This window comes from Dama dama, chromosome 21, assembly GCF_033118175.1.
Source record: "Dama dama isolate Ldn47 chromosome 21, ASM3311817v1, whole genome shotgun sequence".
Classification (NCBI taxonomy): domain Eukaryota; kingdom Metazoa; phylum Chordata; class Mammalia; order Artiodactyla; family Cervidae; genus Dama; species Dama dama.
The window spans coordinates 70848075-70870095 of NC_083701.1; the positions used below are offsets into that span (position 1 = coordinate 70848075).

General features: G+C 39.6%; 1 protein-coding gene across 2 annotated transcripts in view; it reads right to left on the reverse strand.

Moving 5' to 3' along the window:
• The window catches only part of LRRC69 (leucine rich repeat containing 69), an 83807-nt gene that overhangs the window by 46785 nt on the left and 15001 nt on the right, over nucleotides 1-22021 (reverse strand). The window lies entirely within an intron of this gene.

Below are 22021 nucleotides of genomic sequence, written 5' to 3' on the forward strand. Positions count from 1 at the left end.
CTTTTCTGAGATCCATATAACCTAAAAAAAAAATCATCATAACCTTAATTATTTCACATATACCTAAAATTACCTTTAAAAATAAAGTTCATTTGAGTTTCATGTTCACTTTATTTAAAAACAAGTTCTCCATTAAAGTACTTAATTTCAGTAAAATTTTAATTCAAACCATTTCAAGGGTATTTGAAAACACAATTAACGATCCATTCATAACTCACTTGAGCAACTCAAGAGTATCCTAACACTGTGACTCATAGACGGAGAATCATTTAAAACTCAGCAAAGGAGCTAATTTCCTGAAATTGGAAATTAGCCAAAGATCTGAGGTCCTTCTGTCATACTAACCCCAAATGAACTTTTTCACTTAGGCCAGTAAGACATGGGTCGGGGTGGAGTAGGAAGGTAGCCGTTAACATCACTGTGATCACAAAGTTCATACCAGAAACTATTAACATGATAGGTAGGGTAAGGAAGATCTGCTCTACATGTACCTACTAACATCGGATTGGTCAGACAGAGGAAGGGCCATACATAAGAGGAGTTAGAAAGACCCTCTAATTCAATAGATCCTTGACACAGGATTATTCCCTAAAGATGGTATTCTTCACTGATTTGAAATCTAGTTGTATCTTTCAAGCTTTGGAATCTCTTCTTTTACTCCTAAACATAGCTTACCGTTCAGATTGCAATACAACTTCCATATTTCAGAATTTTAATATTAAAGAGTAAAGGAAAAGGAATCATGGGAGTTTGACAAATTATTGAGTTTACATAAGACAAGAAAAATAACTAAAAAGAAAATTAAGGCAGTTTGTGGTTTATATTTAAATACCACCTGGTATTTGGTATGGATGTATGTTAATTACTTAAATTAATATAAAGTAGACATAGATATATTTACAATGAAATTCCCTGTCCTTAGAATTCATGGAAAAGATATTATTTCAGAAATCCATGCTTTCCTCTGAGAATTACAATTATCCTATAAACAAAAAAATAATGCATCCATCCTGGAGGCCTTATTCTTTTGTGAAGCTTAAGTTAAAATATATTCATGTAGCCATGCCACTGAAAGACTTAATCCAGAGTCAAGTGACTATATTAGTTTCCAATTACAGCTATGACAAATTACCACAAATTTAGTGACTTAAAACCATACAAATATATTATCTTACAACTCTGCAAATCAGCTATCAGAATGGGTCTCATTGACCTAAAATCAATGTGTTTTAGGGGTGTATGTATTTTGGAGACTCTAGGAGGGAATCTGTTTTCTTGCCTTTTCCAGCTTCCAGAGGCTGCCCACATTCCTTGACATCTGATCCCCCTCTTGCCTTCAAAGCCAGCAATAGCTGGTCAAGTCCTTCTCAGATCACATTACTCTGAAGCTCCAAGGAAACGCAACCAAGTAAATATTAAAAAAAGAAAAACTTTTATAAGTCACCTAGTGCAGCAGATAAAATACAAGTGAGCAGCTATTAGTATATCTTCTTCATGAACATGGTAATAAGTAGCTTTTTCTTCTGTTCCACATTTTTTTCCCCATTTATTTTTATTAGTTGGAGGCTAATTACTTTACAATATTGTAGTGGGTTTTGTCATACGTTGACATGACTCAGCCATGGATTTACATGTATTCCCCATCCCAATCCCCCCTCCCACCTCTCTCTCCACCTGATTCCTCTGGGTCTTCCCAGTGCACCAGGCCCGAGCTCTTGTCTCATGCATCCAGCCTGGGCTGGTGATCTGTTTCACCCTAGATAATATACATGTTTCGATGCTGTTCTCTTGAAACATCCCACCCTCGCCTTCTCCCACAGAGTTCAAAAGTCTGTTCTGTACATCTGTGTCTCTTTTTCTGTTTTGCATATAGGGTTATCGTTACCATCTTTCTAAATTCCATATATATGTGTTAGTGTACTGTATTGGTCTTTATCTTTCTGGCTTACTTCACTCTGTATAAGGGGCTCCAGTTTCATCCATCTCATTAGAACTGATTCAAATGAATTCTTTTTAACGGCTGAGTAATATTCCATGGTATATATATACCACAGTTTCCTTATCCATTCGTCTGCTGATGGGCATCTAGGTTGCTTCCATGTCCTGGCTATTGTAAACAGTGCTGCGATGAACATTGGGGTGCACATGTCTCTTTCAGATCTGGTTTCCTTGGTGTGTATGCCCAGAAGTGGGATTGCTGGGTCATATGGCAGTTCTATTTCCAGTTTTTTAAGAAATCTCCACACTGTTCTCCATAACGGCTGTACTAGTTTGCATTCCCACCAACAGTGTAAAAGGGTTCTCTTTTCTCCACACCCTCTCCAGCATTTACTGCTTGTAGACTTTTGGATAGCAGCCATCCTGACTGGCGTGTAATGGTACCTCATTGTGGTTTTGATTTGCATTTCTCTGATAATGAGTGATGTTGAGCATCTTTTCATGTGTTTGTTAGCCATCTGTATGTCTTCTTTGGAGAAATGTCTGTTTAGTTCTTTGGCCCATTTTTTGATTGGGTCATTTATTTTTCTGGAATTGAGCTTCAGGAGTTGCTTGTATATTTTTGAGATTAATCCTTTGTCTATTGCTTCATTTGCTATTATTTTCTCCCATTCTGAGGGCTGTCTTTTCACCTTGCTTATAGTTTCCTTTGTTGTGCAAAAGTTTTTAAGTTTAATTAGGTCTCATTTGTTTATTTTTGCTTTTATTTCCAATATTCTGGGAGGTGGGTCATAGAGGATCCTGCTGTGATTTATGTCAGAGAGTGTTTTGCCTATGTTCTCCTCTAGGAGTTTTATAGTCTCTGGTCTTACATTTAGATCTTTAATCCATTTTGAGTTTATTTTTGTGTATGGTGTTAGAAAGTGTTTTAGTTTCATTCTTTTACAAGTGGTTGACCAGTTTTCCCAGCAATTCAACATAGTTTTGGAAGTTTTGGCCACAGCAATCAGAGCAGAAAAAGAAGTAAAAGGAATCCAGATAGGAAAAGAAGTGAAACTCTCGCTGCTCGCAGATGACATGATCCTCTACATAGAAAACCCTAAAGACTCTACCAGAAAATTACTAGAGCTAATCAACGAATATAGTAAAGTTGCAGGATATAAAATTAACACACAGAAATTCCTTGCATTCCTATACACTAACAATGAGAAAACAGAAAGAGAAATTAAGGAAACAATACCATTCACCATTGCAACAAAAAGAATAAAATAGTTAGGAGTATATCTACCTGAAGAAACAAAAGACCTATACATAGAAAACTATAAAACACTGATGAAAGAAATCAAAGAGGACACAAACAGATGGAGAAACATACCGTGTTCATGGATTGGAAGAATCAATATTGTCAAAATGGCTATACTACCCAAAGCAATCTATAGATTCAATGCAATCCCTATCAAGCTACCAACGGTATTTTTCACAGAACTAGAACAAATAATTTCACAATTTGTATGGAAATACAAAAAACCTCAAATAGCCAAAGTAATCTTGAGAAAGAAGAATGGAACTGGAGGAATCAACCTGCCTGACTTCAGACTCTACTACAAAGCCACAGTCATCAAGACAGTATGGTACTGGCACAAAGACAGAAATATAGATCAATGGAACAGAATAGAAAGCCCAGAGATTAATCCACGAACCTATGGACACCTTATCTTCAACCAGGGAGGCAAGAATATACAATGGAAAAAATAAGTATCTTTTTATTTCACTAGGCAGTTTTACCTCATTCAATGGCCTATACTCTTAATTTCTATAATATATACAGTATTTATAGCAATTTTAAACTATTTTTAAAAAGAATTTATTGCTGTTCAGAATGATCACACATACATACACTCATTATACACACACACAAAATGGAATTGTATGCAATATATGGATCTCTCATTTTATTCTTTTTCTATAGGTTATATCATCTAGTCAGTATTTTGCAGTAGGCAAAGCACAGGCTTTGGAGACCATCTGCTACGCAATGTACTAGCTCTGGGATCTCAAGAAAGTCACTCAAATTCCTAAGTCACCCTTTCTATTTTTTTAAATGGAGATATAAGCATCTACTTCTCAGGGCTGTCTTAAGGATTAGAGACAATACAATGAAGTACCTGGCAAATAATGGATATTATGGAATGCTAACTATAATCTTTTAGACTTAGGAGAAGACCATGGAACAAGATATTAGACATACATGGTGCTAGGAATGCTTCTATGTTGACACTTCGACTCAGTTTTCAAATTTTGAGCCTGTTTGTTTTCTTAATGATTTCTAACTCATCTTCCCAAAGATTTCTAAATTCACAGCCAATTTTAAATGACATTTTCAGGAAAGAGAAAAATATCTTTGGCCACAGAATAATGACTTTCTATTAAACAGTTAATTTTGCTGGAAACTTTATTGTTTCCACAATGATAATGTGTTCAGATTATCATTATATATTATATTATATATAATATATATTATGTATATATATTATATATTATTATCAGGTAAAGGCCCTGATGCTGGGAAAGATTGAGGGCAGGAAGAGAAGGGGACGACAGAGGATGAGATGGTTGGATGGCATCATCGACTCAATGGACATGGGTTTGGGTGGACTCCGGCAGTTGGTGATGGACAGGGAGACCTGGCGTGCTGTGGTTTATGGGTTCGCAAAGAGTCGGACATGACTAAGTGACTGAACTGAACTGAATGTGTTCAGAATTTCCATTAAACTATTACTATACCTTGGTTCTCCAATTAGTATAATGGATATCTGTCTTTAATACTCCCTCTTGCTTCTCCTCCATGTATCACCTTCACCAAGAAGCTATCTTCCTTTTGAGGTTGTGTGTGTGTGTGAAGTCGCTCAGTCATGTCTGACTCTTTGTGACCCCATGGACTGTAGCCTACCAGGCTCCTCCCTCCATGGGATTTTCCAGGCAAGAATACAGGAGTGGGTTGCCATTTCCTTCTCCAGAGAATCTTCCCTACCCAGGGATCAAACCCGGGTCTCCCGCATTGTAGGCAGATGCTTTACCCTCTGAGCCACCAGGGAAGTCAGGTTGCATAGCACTGTGTAATTCCTATGACCAATTATTATCTTCTGCTTTGTATTATAGTGACTCATGCATATATGGAGAAGGCAGTGGCAACCCACTCCAGTACTCTTGCCTGGAAAATCCCATGGACGGAGGAGCCTGGTAGACTACAGTCCATGAAGTCGCAAAGAGTCGGACAGGACTGAGCGGCTTTGCTTTTACTTTTCACTTTCATGCATTGGAGAAAGAGATGGCAACCCACTCCAGTGTTCTTCCCTGGAGACTCCCAGCGACGGGGGAGCCTGGTGGGCTGCCGTCTATGGGGTCGCACAGAGTCGGACACGGCTGAAGCGACTTAGCAGTGGCAGCAGCATGTGTATATCTTACCTTTACTATAAAGTTGGAAATATTGCAAAAATAGGGCCTCTTCACAATATTGTCATTCATCTAGCATTCAAAAACAGTGTCTGGCATATAACAGCTGTCCAACAAATATTAGTTGAATGCTGCCTCCTTAGATCATTTCTTTAAAAAGCCAGTGGCTAAAACTGTGATTATGGCTCCACATCAGTTGTTTTTTCCAAAATCAAGACTCTATTGACCTCAGTCAACACCAATCTACCCAGCTGGATGTATTCCTTTCTAGTGGGCGGCATGCTTGCTTTATTCTAGCCATCTACTCATTCTCACTAAACCCTATCTTCAATTCAGGGTATTGCCTAAAATATGTATCCTAGAACTTGGGCCAGGAAGCTTCTCCTAATATTTAATTATGTTATGTGTGTGTTGTTTAGTTACTAACTCATGTTTGACTCTGTGCTTGTACCTATTAATTACCACTAGGAAATTCTATGCTATTTATTATATCTTTCAATTACTTTTATTATTTCTAAAATGATATCCAAGACTAACTGGGAAAAACAAACCAACTCAAACGTCCACTTTTATCTGGAAGTCTTTCTAAACTAAATCATGGACTTGATGACACCATTTTGGAATAAACTATTAAATCATTCACCTGAAACATGTACAAATATGTTTGAGCTGGTATTTGAAACACTAGTCCTTAAATTTCTTAAAGGACAGTGAATATTTCCATTCACTATACCTAAGTAGTACATATCAGGTTCTGTAAACTATTTAATAAAAATAATTGAATCAAATTAATAAAAGAAAAATAAGATTTTTACATTTTTTAATTAGTATGTGTATGGCCAAGGTATGTGGAAGAGGGCAGCATAATTAGGACTCAGCTTGCTAATTCTTTTTTTCTTAATGGACAATTTACTTTTTAAAACTTCGTGTTGGAGTATAATTGAATTACAATGTTATGTTAATTTCAGGTATACAGCAGTGAATCAGTTATACATACACATATATCCACTTTGTTTTAAAATTCTTTTCCCATTCATCCCAGATGGTTCAGACAATAAAGAATCTGCCTGCAATGCAGGAGACCCGGGTTTGGTCCTGGTGTCAAGAAGATGCCCTGGAGAAGGGAATGGCAACCCACTCCAGTATTCTTGCCTGGAAAATTCCATGGAGAGAGGAGTCTGGCAGGCTGCAGTCCATGGGGTTGCAAAGAGTCAGACACAACTCAGGGACTAATACTTTTCAGTTTCAACACTTTCCCACATAGGCCATTCCAGAGTATTGAGTAGAGCTCCCTGTGCTATACAGTGGGTTCTTATAATTATCTATTTTATATATAGTAATGTGCACATGTCAATCCCAATCTCCCAATTTATCTTTCCCTCCCTTTACCCCCTAGGAACCACGTTTGTTTACTACATGTTAATTCTTATAAATGCCCCCCACTTTTTTTTAGGAATCTGGCACCTCAGTTCAGTACAATTGCCAAATGCATCTTCTGAGTCCAGCTGCTCCTGAAAGAATGTTTATTTGAATAACTTTGCTTATTTCAAAACTATTATTTAATTTTTCAGTAACTTAATATATCAAGTCAGATTTCTCAGAACAATTATAGTTTCACTGGAAATCACTTCAAGGTCAAGCATGACATCTAATCTCTAGAGGATTCCTTTGACCTCTAAAAATGATTCACTTAGAGCTCAAAGCTAATCCTACAGGAACTGGCATTTCTTATTCAGCAATGTTGGAAAGAATCTCTGGCAGTCCTACCACAAGCGTTAACAAGGCGTTTTATCATACTGTCCAAAGCTTCTAAAGAAAAGACTAAAGAAGCAAGGATAAGAGTTCCAAATCCTGAAAAAGAGGAATTACAACACAAAACTCATTCCATTAAAATGTAAAACTTCAAACATTTGGAAGAGCTAAGCATTTGGATGTTTGGGTGGGGATAGGGGCTAAAATTGTATGAATAGCCAACACTGGTAAGGCACTCTGCACAAGATGAGTCAAGCGAGGCACAGAGACATTATGTGCTCAGTCAGCAAAGTGAGAAGACGGTCGGTACTCTTCTGGAGACCAGACAGCCAGAGGGAGAAGCAGAAGTTCCAGCGGGGGCTCAAGAGGCTTCATGCCACCTTGGGCATACAAGCAGAGGCAGAAGGAGGAGTCACAGTAGGGCAGAGAGAAGGAATTCACGAGGTGCCTGTGTGCCAGGACAGGGCACACAGTATAAGGAGGCCTTGTTTTGATAGCAAAGCCAGGCTTGGAAAACAGAAGGCATTGCCTATGCTTGACGGAGGAAGACTGCATTTCCAGTGAATGAGACAGGACAAAGGACAGGCTTGATGTGGACAAACAGTACAAACGACATCAGGTCCTCACTGTTCTGCCAGGCTTAGTGAGACCCAGAATGCCCAAAGAAGGTGAGATAAGGAAAGTTGTTGCAAAGGCTTTTCCCCTGTGTCCCTCTGCATAACTCCCATCCTTCAGATCTCACCTCAGTTGCACTTCGCAGGTCTACCGTCCCTGATTTCTCTGACTACAGTTCCCCATGACACAATATAATTCTTCTTCATGACACTTTTCATAATTATAATTGTACATCTATTTGTATATTTGATTACCTTTCCCCAGTAAACCTAACAGTAGGGACCCACGGATGTTTTCATTCCTTTTCGTATTGTCAGCATCTAGCAGAGTGCTAGTCTACTAGCAGGCACAAGAACTATTTGTTAAACACAGGAAAGGAGGAAGGCAGGAAGGGAGGGAGGTGATTGGGTTAGAGGTCATCCAAAAGGACCATAAAAGTATGAAAAATAGAAGCTATGGCTATAATGACAATTTACAAACTACCCAACTCTGCTGAGAGTTGCTCTTATTTACTGTCAATTATTTATGGTCAAATAAAAAGCTTACCACAGACCATATCTTTGTCCTGGGCAGCCACACATGGGAGCCACTCAAGGAGATCATTGCTGTACTACCATTGCACTTTATGACGCATGTCAAAATATGCTGTACAGAACTAGAAATAAAGGCTATTTGTTTCTTTCGGGATTTTAAATTCTGAGTGACTTGCCTATAAAGGATCTTAGTTTCCAGACGGTGCCATAATCATGAGAGCCTGTACCTGATGAAGTTGGCCTCTGAGAACGGCTCACACCTCATCCCATTCAAGTCCACATTCCATAGTTTACTTACTGCAGTCAACAGGGGCAAGACAAGGCCTCCACCCTCAAGTCAAAATACGGTGCTTTTTTGAACACTGCTGATATCCCAGCACTTCAACAGTCCCAGGCCAAATGTGTTCATCCTATGTTACAGGACAGAGGCAGAGTCAAGATGGAAGGGTATGAGGATGCTGAGTTCACATCTCCTCACAGCTAGGCTAACTGCCAGGAATGGGCAGAGGACCTCAGACCTCTAAGGTACGGGAGGAATCCCCACGTGACCAGGCAGAACGCGGGAGAGGAGGGCGGGAAGTGGAGGTGGGACGTGAGTGGCACATAGACGGGGCCAGGGTGCCAAGCCTGCTGGGTTCCCGGCCCGAACCTTTGGGACCCTCTGACCACAAGGGTCCTGAGCCTATGCCTGCCCCTGCCACCATGACCTTTTCCTTCCCTTTGCTCTTCTGATTCTTTTTTGCTTTGTTGTTTCACTTGTGTTTCTATTTTTTCTAATACATTTTTTAATTCTCTTAGTTTTATTTTTTTCTTTGTTGCCTTTTATTTTATAATTTTTTCCTTCATGCAGCTTGTGGGGTCTTGGTTCCCAGGCCAGCTGTGAGGCCTGAGTTCCTGTGGCAGAAATGCTGAGTTCAAACCACTGGACTAACAGAGAACCTCAGACCCAAGGGAATATTAATCAGTGTCAGCTATTCTGGAGGTTCTCATCTCCTCATCAAGACTCAACTTCACCCAAATGCCTGCAAACTCCAATGCCAGATGCCTCAAGCAATACAACCAACCAGACAGGAATACAAACCCAAATCAAAAAAATTATATTACAAAAAATGTGGTACAGACAAAGGAATGAGGAGAAAATCTACAAGACCAAATAAATGAAGAGGAAATAGGAAACCTACTAAAAAAGAATTCAGAGTAATGATAGTAATGATCCTAAACCTCAGAAAATAAAATGGAGGCACATATCAAGAAAATACAAGAAATGTTTAACATTTGACTAAAATGTTTGACTAAAGCCTTTGACTGTGTGGATCACAACAAACTGTGGAATATTCCTAAACAGACGGGAATACCAGACCAACTTACCTGCCTCCTGAGAAACCTGTATGCAGGACAAGAAGTAACAGTTAGAACTAGACATGGAACAACAGACTAGTTCAAAATTGGGAAAGGAGTATGTCAGGGATGCATATTGTCACCCTATTTATTTAACTTATATCCAGAGTATATCATATGAAATGCCAGGTTGGATGAATCATAAGCTGGAATCAAGATTGGTAGGAGAAATATCGATAACCTCAGATAAATGAATGACACCACCCTAATCACAGAAAGTAAAAGAGAAGCTAAAGAGCCTCTAAATGAAAGTGAAAGAAGAGAGTGAAAAAGTTGGTTTGACATTCAACATTCAAACAACTAAGATCATGGCATCTGGTCCCATCACTTCATGGCAAATAATGGGGGAAAAATGGAAACAGTGACAGACTTTGTTTTCTTGGGCTCCAAAATCACCACAGACTTGAAATTAACTTCGGCCATGAAATTAAAAGATGCTTGCTCCTTGGAAGAAAAGCTATGACCAACTTAGACAGCATATTAAAAAGCAGACATATCACTTCCCTAACAAAGGTCCATATAATCAAAGCTATGGCTTTTCCAGTAGTCGTGCACAGATGTGAGAGTTGGACCTAAAAGAAGGCTGAGTGCCAAAGAATTAATGCTTTTGAACTGTGGTGTTGGAGAAGACTTCAGAGTCCTTTGCATAGCAAGGAGATCAAACTAGTCAATCTTAAAGGAAATCAACACTGAATATTCATTGGAAGGACTGATGTTGATGCTGAAGCTCCAATACTTTGGCCACCTGATATGAAGAGCCAATTCACTAGCAATGACCCTGATGCTGGGAAAGACTAAGGGAAGGAGAAGGGGGTGACAGAGGATGAGATGGTTGGATGGCATTACTGACTCAATGGACATCAGTTTGAGCCAACTCGGGAAGACAGTGAAGGTCAGGGAAGCTGGGTGTGCTGCAGTCTGTGGAATCACAAAGAGTTGGACACATCTTAGTGACTGAACAAAAAAGCAAAAACTAAAGAACAAACAGTAATGAACAACACAGTAACTGAAATGAAAAATACACTAGAAGGAATCTATAGCAGATTAACTGAAGCAGAAAAATAAGTGACCTGTAAGATATTAATAGAATGGTGGGAACAATTGTCAAGGAGAAGAATAAAGAAAAAAAAAATTGGTCTGACAGTATCAGACAGCTCTGGACAACATTAAACACATGTTTTCTAGGAGTCCTAGAAGAAGAAGAGAAAGGGTCTGAGAAAATATCTGTAGAGATTATAGTGAAAACATCCTTAACATGGGAAAGAAAATAGTCAACCAAGTCCAGGAAGTGCAGAGTCCCATACAGGATAAACTCAAGAAGAAACACAGAATCACATATTAATCAAACCAACAAAAACTAAATTAAAATTTAAAAATATTGAAAGGAGCAAAGGAAAATAATACAAGGGAGTCCTCATAAGTTTATCAGCTGATTTTTCAGCAGAAACTGCAGGCTAGAAGATAATGGCAGGATATATTTAAAGTGATGAAAGGGAAAAACCTACAACCAACATTACTCTACCCAGCAAGGATCACATTCAGATTCAAAAGGTTTACAGACAAGCAAAAGTCAAGAAAACTAAGCACCATGAAACCAGCCTTCTGACATATGCTAAGGAATTTATCTAGACATTAGACAAAAGATAAAGACAACATCCATAAAAAAATATCCAAAACTATTAGGAAAATGGCAACAGGGACATACATACTGATAATTACTTTAAATGTAAATGGATTAAATGCTCCAACCAAAAGACATAGACTGGCTGATTCAATACCAAAATAAGACCTGTATCTATGCTATCTACAAGAAACCAACTTCAGACCTAGGGACACAGACTGAAAGTAAGGGGATGGAAAAAAAAAATTACATGCAAATGGAAATCAAGAGAAAGCTGGAGTAGCAATACTCATATCAGACAAACTACACAATATTTTAATGAATTTTTTACTTGGAGGATAATTGCTTTCTAGTATTGTGTCTGTTTCTGCCATGCATCAACATGAATCGGCCATAGGTATACATACGTTCCCTCCTTCTTGAATCTCTCTCTCACCTCCCACCCGAGCCCACCCATCCAGATGGACACAGAGCACCAAGTTTGAGGTCCCTGAATCACACAGCAAACTTCCACTGGCTGAATATTCTACATACCGTAATGTATGTATTTCAACATCAGTCCAATTTGTCCCTCCTTCTCCCTCCCTGTGTCCACAAGTCTGCTCTCCATGTCTTTAAGTCCACTGCTGTTCTAAATACAGGTTCATCAGTACCATCTTTCTAGATCTCATACATATATGCATTAATATACCATACTTATTTTTCTCTTTCTGACTTATTTCACTCTACATAATAGGCTGTAGGTTCATCCACCTCATTACAACTGACTCAAATCTGTTCCTTTTTATGGCCAAGTAGTATTCCATTACATACAGGTACCACACTTCTTTATCTATTCATCTGCTGATGGGCATCCACATTGCTTCCATGTCCTAGCAGCTCTAAACAACATTGCAATGAACATTGAGGTACATGTCTTTTTAATTATGATTCCCTCAGAGTATATGCCCAGTAGTGGGATTGCTGGGTTATATATCTAGGTCAGGAAGCAACAGTTAGAACTGGACATGGAACAACAAACCGGTTCCAAATAGGAAAAGGAGTACGTCAAGGCTGTATATTGTCACCCTGCTTATTTAACTTTTATATGCAGAGTACATCATGAGAAACGCTGGGCTGGAAGAAGCACAAGCTGGAATCAAGATTGCCGGGAGAAATATCAATAACCTCAGATATGCAGATGACACCACCCTTATGGCAGAAAGTGAAGAGGAACTTAAAAGCCTCTTGATGAAAGTGAAAGAGAACAGTGAAAAAGTTGGCTTGAAGCTTAACATTCAGAAAACTAAGATCATGGCATCTGGTCCCATCACTTCATGGCAAATAGATGGGGAAACAGTGGAAACAGTGGCTGACTTTATTTTTTGGGCTCCAAAATCACTGCAGATGGTGATTGCAGCCATGAAATTAAAAGAGGCTTATTCCTTGGAAGGAAAGCTATGACCAACCTATATAGCATATTAAAAAGCAGAGACATTACTTTGCCAACAAAGGTCCATCTAGTCAAGGCTATGGTTTATCCAGTGGTCATGTATGGATGTGAGAGTTGGACTGTGAAGAAAGCTGAGTGCCAAAAAATCAATGCTTTTGAACTGTGGTGTTGGAGAAGACTCTTGAGAGTCCCTTGGACTGCAAGGAGATCCAACCAGTCCATCCTAAAGGAGATCGGTCCTGGGTGTTCGTTGGAAGGACTGATGCTGAAGCTGAAACTCCAATACTTTGGCCACCTCATGCAAAGAGTTGACTCATTGGAAAAGACCGTGATGCTGGGAGGGATTGGGGACAGGAGCAGAAGGGGACGACAGAGGATGAGCTGGCTGGATGGTATCACCAACTTGATGGACATGAGTTGGGGTATACTCCAGGGGTTGGTGACAGACAGGGAGGCCTGGCGTGCTGCGATTCATGGGGTTGCAAAGAGTCAGACATGACTGAGTGACTGAACTGACTGACTGACTGATGGTAGCTTTATCCCTAGTTTTTTTTAAGGAATCCCCATACCATTCTCCATAGTGACTGTATCAATTTACATTCCCAGCAATAATGCAAGAGAGTTACCTTTTCTCCATACCCTCTTCAGCATTTCTTCCTTGTAAATTTTTTCATGTTGGCCATTCTGAACAGTATGAGGTGATACTCTGTAGTTCTGATTTGTATTTCTCTAATACCTAGTGATGTTGAGCATCTTTTCATGTATTTATTAGCCGTCAGTATTTCTTCTTTGGAGAAATGTCTGTTGAGGTCTTCGGCCCAATTTTTGATTGGGTTGTTTGTTTATCTGACAGTGAGTTGAATGAGCTGCTTGTATATTTTGCAGATTACTCCTTTGTCAGCTGTTTCATTTGCCATTATTCTCTTCCATTCTAAGGGTTTTATTTTCACCTGCTCACACCTCTGATTGTTGTTTAGTCACTCAGTCATTCTGACTCTTTGTGACCCCATGGACTGCAGCACTCCAAGCTTCCCTGTCCTTCACCACCTCCTGGAGCTTGCTCAAACTCATGTCCATTGAATCAGAGATGCAATCCAACAATCTCATCCTCTGTTGTCCCCTTCTCCTCCTGCCTTCAGTCTTTCCCAGCATCAGGGTCTTCTCTAATGAGTCAGCTCTTTGCATCAGGCGGTCAAAGTACTATAGCTTCAGCTTCAGCTTCAGCCTCAGTCCTCCCAGTAAATATTCAGGATTTATTTCCTTTAGGATTGACTGTTTTGATCTCCTTGCTGTCCAAGGGACTCTCAAGAGCCTTCTCCAGCACCACATTTCAAAAGCATCAATTCTTCGGCGCTCAGCCTTCTTTAGGGTACAACTCTCACATCCATACATGACTACTGGAAAAACCATAGCTTTGACTATGTGGACCTTTGTCGGCAAACAATGAGAATTTTATTAATATTTCTTTTTCCAATCAGGATTCATTTCTTTTTCTTCTCTGATTCCTGTGGCTAGGAATTCCAAACCTATGTTGAATAATAGTGGTGAGTAGGTACCCTTGTCTTGTTCCTGATCTTAGAGGAAATGCTTTCAGTTTTTCACTGTTGAGAATAATGTTTGCTGTGTTTATCATATGTGGCCTTTATTATGTTGAGGTATGATCCTACTATACATACTTCCTGGAGAGGTTTTTTTTTTTTTTTAATCACAAATGGGTGCTGAATTTGGTCAAAAGCTTCCTCTGCATCTATTGAGATGATCATACAGCTTCTAGCTTTCAATTTGTTTATGGGGTGTATCACATTGTTTGATATGCATATACTGAAGAATCCTTGCATCCCTGGGATAAAGTCCACTTGATCACGATGTATGACCCTTTTGATGTGCTGTTAGATTCTGTTTGCTAGAATTTTGTTGAGGATTTTTGCTTCTGTGTTCATAAGTGATACTGGCCTATAGTTTTCTTTCCTAGCATCTTTGACTGGTTATGGATTCAGGGTGATGGTGGTCTCATATGTTCAGTTTAGTTTTCCTTGCTCTACAACTTTCTGGAGAAGTTTGAGCAGTATAGGTGTTAGCTCTTCTGAAAGATTTTGGTAGAAATTGCCTGCGAAGCCCTCTGGCCCTGGACTTTTGTTCGTTGGAAGATATTTTACTACTCTTTTGATTTCCATGCTGTGATTGGTCTGTTCTTAATTTCTATTTCTTCCTGGTTCAATTATAGGAGGTTATACTTTTCTAAAAATTTGTCCATTTCTTCTAGGTTGTGAAATTTATTAGCATATACTTATAGTAGCCTCATATGATCCTTTGTATTTCTGCATTGTCTGTTGTAACTTCTCCTTTTTCATTTCTAAGTTTATTGATTTGAATCTTCTCCCTTTCTTAATGAGTCTGGCTAATGATTTGCCAATTTTATCTTCTCTAAGAACCAGCTGTTAGTTTTACTGATCTTTGCTATTGCCGCCTTCATTTCTTTTTATTTCTGCTCTGATCTTTGTGATTTCACTCCTTCTACTAACTTTGCAGCTTTTGTTCTTCTTTTTTTCATTACTGTAAGTACAAGGTTAGGTTGTTTATTTGATGTTTTTCTTGTTTCTTGAGGTAGGTTTGTATTGCAATAAATTTCCCTCTTAACACTGCTTTTATTGCATTTGATAAGTCTTGAGATGAGTGTTTTTTATTTCCTCTTTTATCTCTTCACTGACCTCTTGTTCATTCAGAAGTATGACGTTTAGCCTTCATGTGTTTGTGTTTTTATAGTTTTGTTTTGTTGTTGTTTTTTTCCTGTATTTAGTATCTAATCTTAGAGGACTGTGGTCAGAAAACATGCTTGAAACAATTTCAATTTTTTTATAATCTACCTTGGCTTGATTCGTGACAAGAGGTTATCTATCCTGGAGAAAGCTCCATGTGCACTTGAGAAAAAGTGAAATCTGCTGTTTGTGGATGAAATGCCCTGTGGATACCAATTATGTCCAACTGGTCCAATGTATCCATTAGAGTTTGTGTTTCCTTATTAATTTTCTATCTGGGTGAACCATCCATTGATGTGAGTGAAGTGTTAAAGTCCCCCAATATTATTGTGTTACTGTCGATTTCCCCATTAATTGTTAGCATTTGCCTTATGTATTGAGGTCCTCTTATGCTGAGTGCATATATATTTTTAATTGTCACAATTCTTGGATTGATCCTGTAGTCATTATGTAGTGTCCTTCCTTATTTCTTGTAACTATTTTAAAGTCCATTTTATCTGAGTATTGCTACTCTTTCTTTTGATTTCCATTTGCATGATTATCTGCCGGGAGCCGTTATGGGGGGTCCTGCCCATGACGAGGTCATGAAGAAAATACCGGGCAGGCAAGGCCGTCCGGGACCCCATCCATGACGAGGTCATGAGGAAAGAACCTGACAGGCAAGGCCGTCTAGGATAAGGGACCCTCCAGGTTGGCCTCGGCCTCTGCCCCACCCTGTATCCTCCCCCCTTTTCTGCTGTTGTTCTTGTTTGCCCTGCTGCAGATTCTTGTGTTGCCTGCCGAGAGCTCTCCTGCTCCTCTTTCACTGAATGAAGACCAACTTAAAACCCTAATTAATAAATCTCCTGGACGCTGGTACCCTATGAAGGGGCCAGGGATGAAGGAAATGCTTCAATTCAAACCCTTTTGCTGGCATTCTGGCTTGTTTGATAAATATGTGCTCTCATTGCACAAAATGCTCATGATTATTCTAAACATCCTAAGCACAGTACGCTAACAAAAGAAACTATTAAGCATAGGTCCCTCCACGGGGTGAGAAAAGCCCCACAAATATTATAGCCACATATACGCCTAATAGAAAATAGTTTAGATAGAGATTAGCTGGTGACTTCTTGCAGGTAATTAACTTTTAGACTAAGAGCCTGTATTGTGCCATATCTGCTGTTTTTGCAATCCTTTGCATTTCTGTTCTGTAAAAAATGTAATCCTATCTAGTTCCCATGGAGATGACACATAATTAAAAAAAAAATAGATTAACCACAAAAAAGACAGGGAAGGCTACTGAAGTTGCTTAAAGTTGCACCAGGTGCAAGCCATAAATTGTCAACAGGCCTGAAGGCCAAAAGATATTATACATAGAGATTAACCATTAAAAAGGCCCTAATAGGCACAGAGCCCTTTGGGGGGGTGAGGAAGCCCTATTAGAGAATACAAAAAAAATATTGTTTTAAAAGTGGTTATTAGATCAACATTTGATTGATGTTAACGTGCTGAGGTTGTGCAGTGGAAACTATTGTTAATATAGTTGGAGATCTAGTAAAATAAGAGTTTAGCCCTAGTGTAAAAACAATAAGATAATTGTTCATTTCAACCAAGAGTGCTAAACAGGGGCTGCCTCACCTAAGCCACAGAGTTTTTGTGTGTTAAACTTTTTAGATAAATTTAGCTGAGAATTTCTGCAAAAAAGACTGACTTTTATGTTAACAAGATTGTATTTCTATTATGTTGCAACTTGCTGTACCATGAGACTGCCAATTTTCTGTTTTCTGCTAACCTCAAGGCCAGAAGATAATGTACAAAAAATCTATGGGAAAAGATTCTCATAAACAAAAATATACAGAGCACATCTGGTTTCATGAAGGACAAGCTGATGTAATGTTAAACTAAGTCTGTATGCTTATCTCCCCCTTAGAAATGTACCAACTTAGGGTATGAAGGCTACGGTGAAAAATAAAGCAACTGCGAGACTCTGCCGCATATCCTGGTCTGGTGTCTCTCTCTCTCTCTCTCTCTCTCTCTCTCTCTCTGGTGTCTCTCTCTCTCTCTCTCTCTCCCCCATTCGCCGACGCCATTCATCCTGAGGGTTCCCCTGGATCCTGCTGGGGCTGGACCCTGGCAATTATCTTTTTCATATTCATTCTATAGGCATCATTACCTCTGAATTGCATCTCTGGTAGACAGCATATATAGGAGTCTTGTTTTTGTATCCATGCAGTAATTCTGTGATTTGGTGGTAGCATTTATTCAGCTTACATTTAAAGCAATTATTCATATGTATGATCCTATCACCACTTACTTTATTGTTTTGGAGGTTTTTGTAGGCCTTTTCTTTCTCTTGTATTTCTTCTCTAAGACATCCCTTTAGTATTTTTTTCTAAAGCTGGTGTGGTGCTGCTGAATTTTCTTAACTTTTGCTTGTCTGTAAGCTTTTGATTTCTCCTTCAAATAGGAATGAGATCCTTGCTTGATAGCATAATGTTGGTTGTAGTGTTTCTCCCTTCATCACTTGAGTATATCAAGCTATTCCCTTCTGGTGTGCAGTTTCTATTGAAAGATGAGCCGTTAGCCTTAAAGGGATCCCTTTGTATGCTATTTGTTGCTTTTCCCTTGGTGCATTTAATATTTGTTCTTTGTGTTTAAATTTCATTAGCTCGATTAATATGTGTCTTGTCATGTTTATCCTTGGGTTAATCCTGTATGGGACTCTCGGGGCTTCCTGGACTAGAATGGCTATTTCCTTTCAAATGTTAGGGACATTTAGAATAGAACCTCCTCAAATATTTTCTCAATACTGTTTTGTTTTGTTTTTTTGTTTTTTTTGTTCTTCTTCTTCAGTTTGTATATGGGTGTGCTTAATATTGTCCCAGAGGTCTCTGAGACGGTCCCTGTTTATCCTTAGTTTTTCTTTATTCTGCTCTGCTTCCTTTATCCACCATTCTATCTTCCAGCTCACTTATCCATTCTTCTTCAATTTTTCTGCTATTGGTTTCACCTAGTGTATTTTTAATCTCAGTCATTCTGTTGCACATTGCAGATTGTCTCTTCTTTATTTCTTCTAGGTTTTGTTAATCATTTATCTTCTTGATATGTGCATCTAGTCTATTTATCTGTGCCTCCATTTTATTTTCAAGATTCCATGTTCCTTCATCTGCTACACGTTTCTCTGCCTCTTCATTTTGCTTAATTTACTGTGTTTTGTGTCTTCGTTAGGTCAGCTAGAAGATCATAGTTCTTAATAATTGTGGAGTCTGTCCCCCATGGGTGGGGCTGGACTAGTGCCTTGTGAAGATTTCCTGGTTGGAAGGACTTTTGCTTGTGTTCTGGTGGATAGAGCTAGCTTCTGTATCTCTGAAGGGTGGTGCCATGTCCAGTAGTGTGTTTTGGGGTGTCTATGTATTTGGTATGGGTTTGGGCAGCCTGTCTGCTAATGTGCAGATTTGTGTTCCTATTTTCCTGAAGGACTGGTGTGGGGTTTCTGGCATTAGAGCTTGCTGGCCTTTGGGTGGGTTTGGTCATAGTGTTGAGATGAAGGCCTTTGGGAGAGCTCATGCCAGTTAACATTCCATAGGGTCTGGAGTTCTCTGGTGGTCCAAAATCCTGGACTCAGGTGTCTCACCTTGGGGGTTTAGGTCTGACCCCTTACTGTCCCACCAAGACTTCACAGGCCATACAGCATAGAAGATAAGACCTCAAGATTAATGGTGAAAGCACAATGAACAGCCCAGAAAACCCAAAGAAACTCACACCCTTACAAAGAGAAAAGAAGTGAGAAAAAGAGGAAAATGAAGAAAAGGGGTGGGAAGGGGATAAAAACAGGAGTGAAAAAAGAAAGCAATCAAGCCAATAAACCCATAAATGAAAATGAGTAACAAAACCTAGACTAGCAAGAACACAAAATCAAAAGCATAGCAAAAAATGCAACATAACTAAAGGGTACTGACAAGAAAGGTCCATTTAGTCAAAGCTGTGGTTTTTCCAGTAGTCATGTATGGATGTGAGAGTTGCACCATAAAGAAGACTTAGTTCCAAAGAATTGATCCTCTCGAACTGTGGTGCGGAAGACTTTTGAAAGTCCCTTGTACAGTAAGATCAAACCAGCCAATCCTAAAGTAAATCAACTCTGAATATTCATTGGAAAGACTGATGCTGAAGCTAAAGCTCCAAAACATTGGCCACCTGATGTGAAGAGCCAACTCATTGGAAAAGACCCTGATGCTGGGAAAGATTGAGGGCAGGAACAGAAGTGGGCATCAGAGAATGAGGTGGTTGGACGGCATCACTGACTCAATGGACATAACTTTGCACTAACTCTGGGAGACAGTGAAGGAAAGGAAAGTCTGGTGTGCTGCAGTCCATGGGGTAACAAAGAGTCAAACATGACTTAGCAACTGAACAGTAACAACAACTGTAAAAATAGGGAAATAAAATTAATTTATTTAAAAATAAGATAGCTTTTAAAAAGTAAAAAGTTATACAAAATAAAAATGGAATAATATAGAAAGAACAACACTAGAATAATATGAAAAAGAAAAAAACTATATAGAGTGGTAGTAAGAGGGATGTCCTCATGATTCCTGTGTTTTCCGCCCCACACAGTGTGGTCCAATCAATCTGCTTATTCAGCAAGTTCTCCAGTATTTCTAGGAAGGTCTCTGGACCTGTGTGGGCAGAGTAGGGTGAGCGCAGTCTCAGACCTGGCCTTACTCCAGTCTGTACTTGCTCCCAAAGGCCACAGTTGCCCCTAAAATCCACAGTCTCAGCCTAATTGTGAGGATTTAGTCTGCTACATCTGAAGCTGCAGGAGCTAATTCCCTTTCTATTCTTCAGTCACATAGTCCCTGGTGTTCAGCTTTGGTTTTGGGCTAACCTTTGTTGGGAGACCACCCTCCAGTGTCTGTTCCCCACCTAGGCAAGACGGGCAAAGACCAAGGCTTATTAGGGCCACTTTTTCAATTGGGCTAGGGAGAAGGTAGTATATGGCATCACTCATTGTGACGTACCAATGAGTGTCTGCAGCAGTAGAACCTGCGGTATGTTGCTACAGTCTGAGACATCACATGTGCTCTCCCAGAGGAGCTGGCCTTGGGTCATGGGTCCCGAGGAAGAGCCAAGCTGCTCAAGCTCTGAACAAGGTGTGGGCGGTAACCTGTGCCTGCTCACCACCTGGCGGCAGACGTTACCTGGGGTTGGGACCCCAGCGGCAGTGTTCTGTCTGCTGTCAGGCACGTCCCCTAGCTTTGGCAGTAGCTAGTGGCTTGTCTCCTGCTTTGGGATCATAAAGAGCAGTCATGTCTAATGCCAGCAGCACTCCTACTGGTTTGGCCAGTTTTGGTGGCCACCACTGGGCATACAGCCACTGTCTGTGACCGCATGGACTTAAGAATGGCCTGGGAACAAACATCTCTTTCCTCTCTGGGATGCCCAGTCTTTTCCCTCAACTCTCCCAACTGTGTGGTACTAGACCCCTCAGAGTATCCTCACGGCAGCCAGTACCAGGCCTCTCTCTTGAGGCCAAAACCTGAGCCTGAGCCTCAGCACCCCGACCCCTCCCTCTGCTGCAGGCACAGGCGTGCGAGCTGCTCTTTGGCTATTAAGTGCTGTTCAGCGATGATCTCTGTGGTGAATCCTCTCCTTTTTGCCTTCTGAGCACCCACTGTTGCACTTCCCTCCACCCTGTCCATGAGGGGGTTTCAAAGTGCACAGAAAGTTTTCCTCCTTCATGACTCCCTTCCCAGAATGCAGGTCCCCAACCTGAAATTTCCTTTTTTTTTTTAAAATCTTTATCTTTTGCCCTACCTCATTCTAAGGAGATTGGCTTGCCTTTTTGGAAGTCTGGGTTCTCCCTCCAGCGTGCAGAAGGTGTTTGGAAGGAGCTGTTCCATATGCAGATCAATTTTTGATGCATTTGTGGGGAGGGAGGTGATCCCCCCATCTTATTCTTCTTCCATCTTGGAAGTCCTCCCCAAAATAGACTTTAAAATAAAGACTGTTTCAAGAGACAAAGAAGGTCACTGGGCAAATGAGCAAAACAAGAAAAAGATTTAACAATTATATTTATGCACCCACCATAGGAGCACCTCAATAAATAAGGCAAATGCTAACAACAGTAAAAGGTGAAAACAAAATAGTACAGTATTTTAACACCTCAAAAAATACCTCAAATATACTAATGGACAGATCTTCAAGGCAGAAAATAAATAAGGAAATACAACCTTTAAATGACACAATACATCAGGTAGATTTAATGGATATCTATAGGACATCCCAGCTGAAAGTGACAGATTATAGTATCTTCTCAAGTGCACATGGAACATTCTCTAAGATAGATCACATCTTGGGTCACAAATCAAGCCTCAGTCAATTTAACAAAATCAAAATTTTATCAAGCATCTTTTCTGACCACAATACTATGAGATTAGAAAATATAAGATTAAATATTAAAATAAAAACATGCTAGCTAAACAATACATTACTAAATAACCAAGAGATCACTGAAGAAATCAAAGAGGAAATTTTAAAAATA